General features: G+C 37.4%; 1 pseudogene; it reads right to left on the bottom strand.

Annotated features, from left to right (window-relative positions):
* LOC103091418 (THAP domain-containing protein 11-like) overlaps positions 1-2,512 on the bottom strand; it is a 49,659-nt pseudogene extending 47,147 nt beyond the window's left edge.
* Positions 2,513-3,573: the final 1,061 nt, after the last annotated feature.

Here is a 3,573-nt window from a genome sequence, read left to right as displayed (position 1 = left end):
CACAAAAAAAAAAAAAAAAAAAAAAAAAAAAAAAAAAAAAGCTGAGGGAAGGTGAAGTTGGCATGGGTGGAGCCTACTTCAGAAAGAATAATCCTTCTTAATTTTAGCTAAGAGACTATTGAAACAGTTTAAATTCTATGGAAGGCAAAATATTTAGCCATTTCCTTTATTTTCCCCAGAAGTAATCAGGAGTCCTGTGGTTATTCATTGGGTCTGTAATTCAATTTTGTTCAAGTAAGCAATCTGAGAAGATGCTAATTGAAACTTAGGACTTTTCAGATGTAGATAACAAAAAAAGGCATAAAATAACACATGTGTACTCCCACAGTATCAAGACTTTGCTTTTCTGAATACTGCTCATACCTGAACTCTGGAAATCAAGCAACAGAAAGCATTTTAGATATTCCTCTGTCAATTTCTAACAGAAGTTATTCATATATTCATTCATTCAAAAATAATTGTTGAGCACTGACTCAAAAGTCCTTGGTACTGTGCAAGTCGCTGGTAAAACAGGATAAGGATGCCTATCCTCAAGGAGATCACCAAATCATATAGATTCCAAATTAGTTATTGATATTTGCAACATGTTTTTATAGGTACTATAATAAAGATAATGAAAGCACAATGAAGAAAATCTGGTCAATCCTCCTTGAGAGTGAGTTGGTAAAAGCACACAAAGTTTCACAAAGAAGAATGAAGCTTGATCAGAATTTTAAAGAAACAAAAAAGATTTCCAAAGATGTAATATAAAGAGAAAGAAATTTGAGAATGAGGAAATGCACATGGGTACCTTCTTGACTGATGATGAAAATGTACGCTACAAAGCTACTTATATCCTTTTGATATAATGTTTCTACAGAGGGCATTGATATGTAGCCTAGTTTGAAATATTGTATGCCCTAAATTTAGGTGTGGGGACTATTGAAACATTTTCACTACCTTTACCTGGAGCCTATTAAGTATTAAGCAAACAAAATATCACATAATGTGGAACACTTTACTGATGATTTTTGTGTGGTTCCTTAGAAAAGAATTTTCTCCATGCATAGGTGTTAATAGTCCGATCACATACTTCAAGAACAGAGAATCATATTTCTAATGTGTTATTTGAATGCAATTGCGGGGTAGTTTTAGACTATAATCTTCTGAAATATTGTAGGATTTCTTTGCTTTAACCTGTGCACATCTGAGCTAATACATTTTGTTGCTAGAATTTCACAGATCAAATTCACACAGTTGTTTGTATTCTCTCTTCCTCAGATTTTTACTAATTTAACAAATAATTGGTTAGTTTCCAATCATAACACATATATATGTAACTAAGTTGTTTCTTATTTGGGAGGAAAAATAATGTAGTTTCTCAAAATATAACATTATGACCCTCAACTGCTAGGATTAACAGGTAAATTTGTCTTCTTTCTCCAGTCCCCAGCCTCCTTCCCTGGTATGTCCTTCTCCAGAGATAAGGGTGGGTGTCACCATTCAAATGTATTGCCTTGATGGTGGAAGACTATGAAACTGATGTATTATCCTCCATAACTAGTTCTTTGTTGCTGTTGCATGTTCAAAAGATGGAGATCTGCTATCACCATTGAAGCGTAAATTCCCCTTTACATTGCTCACCTTAAACTATTAATGTCTTCTGAAGATCTGCAACTCTTCTGCAATCTGTCTGGGCAGATCCTTCTTCTTGCACTGCTTTCACTATTGTTGCGAAAGAACTTTGCTCTTTCCAATGCCATTCCTGTTGTGCTCTTGGTTTTCCTGAAAATATAAATGAAAAATTCACATTTGTGAATGAAGGATTAAGTTAATAAATATTGATAAATCTAGCTACTTAAAAAAAATTATATACTCAGAAAGCCTACTCAAAACAGAAAGCATTGACCAAGAACTCTTATACATGAGCAGAGAATAACACATTTTTGCTAGTGTAGGCTGAGAACAGAAAAGTTGGCCTCAGTCATGCCTTTGACAGCCAAATAAGGAGAAATTTGGAGGGGAAGGGGGTCAACATCCATATCTGAAGCTGTAGATTTCCTCAGGCAGATAATTTAGTTTCTTAAATATAAAAATAAATAAGATGTAATCTTTGGCACTACAGAAGCTTATAACTGCATTGAATATATGGAAGAATACAGAGTAAAATATAGTAAAAGCATATAGGTGGGAAGAGGGATGGATGATAAGTAGAGCAAAGTAGGTAGCAAGCAAGCAGGGAAAAAGGTCCCAAATTAGTACATGGCATTATGTTTTGGAAGCATGGCTTTAAATTCTGCCTCAGAAACATAGCATAGAGGATGCTGTCCATGTGCTCCTAAGATCTGCTTCACTGGACCAGTGCACCTCCCCCCAGCTTTTGACTGTTGGCTCATAATTCCTTGCCTCTGCCAGAGCATTGTCCTCACCTGAACTGGATCTGCCTCTCTGAGGAGTTGTGCACCACAGCAAGATCCCATTGACAGATGGACTCTGGGATACAAAGATAGTGTCCCTGATCCTCTTGCCTCATGGTGGAACCCTCACTCTCCTCCTGAGATCATTTCTTTACTACATCACTTTTAAAATAAAGATCATCTAAGGCTCTGCTTTTCAGAATCCTACCTAAGGTGATGCCAAAATGCGTTCTTGGAAACAGATTAGAAGGACAGGGTTCTTAAGGTGACTCATTTGCTAGCAGAGTGGCAATAAAACCCCTAGAAGGTAGGAAAAATATCAATAGGGCCTAGGATGCTGTAATAGTGACTGCTCAGACTTTCACCAATTACCTAGAACAGGCTGTTTATGGAAGGGAGTTCTCCAGCTGGTACAATATTTCTAACATTTCGGAGGTAAAATGTAAATAGTAATTATAAGAACCGTGGAACTTGATGGCTGTTGCTAAGTGTCATTGATGTACTGAAGAGAGAAAATTAGATCAATCTTGGGAGGGTCAGAAAGCTTTCTGGGCAGCTGTTTTGGACACTCTTATTGCCCACAGCCAGAGGGAAGAACAGATATGAAGACCAGGTGCAGGACCAAATTATAAGACTGGGAGATCTGTAAAGAAGATGGAATTTTAGTCTAGACAAGTGTCCAAGGCCAAAAACATAGCCTTAATAAGAAAGGAGTGATCCTGAGACTTTAGACAGGATATGTAGGCTGATGCACTTGAGAACCTGGAGCACTCAATTCACCTCATAGCCTCAGTACCAGCCCGCTCTACCTCTCACCTATGGAGAGGCCTCAAATGAGTCAGATGCCTTACAAAACATTGCTTGCCCTCCTTGGGATCTGCCCCACCTACCTTGTTCATCATGCATAATTAGAGAATAATGTGCCACTCTTTCAGGTGAAATCATTTTCCAGTTAGAGAAACATTTGGGCAAAAATAATAATTTGAGTAAATGGCATTTATTCTTAAAATGCAAAAATCACTGTGTGAAAGCTGACCCTTATTTATTGTACTTAGTATGAGCCATGCTAATCAGGCCAGCATTAAGCAAGTCTAACTGTAAAAGAGCTTGGCCTTCTATGGGAGGAGATGGATTATACGCCGAATGAGCTGCAAGATCCGGCTAACATGTATCAGCA

Source organism: Lipotes vexillifer, unplaced genomic scaffold, assembly GCF_000442215.2.
Source record: "Lipotes vexillifer unplaced genomic scaffold, Lipotes_vexillifer_v1.1 scaffold1050, whole genome shotgun sequence".
Lineage (NCBI taxonomy): Eukaryota > Metazoa > Chordata > Mammalia > Artiodactyla > Lipotidae > Lipotes > Lipotes vexillifer.
The sequence above is the reverse complement of the archived record's forward strand: the minus strand, read 5'-3'. Positions and strand labels throughout refer to the sequence as shown.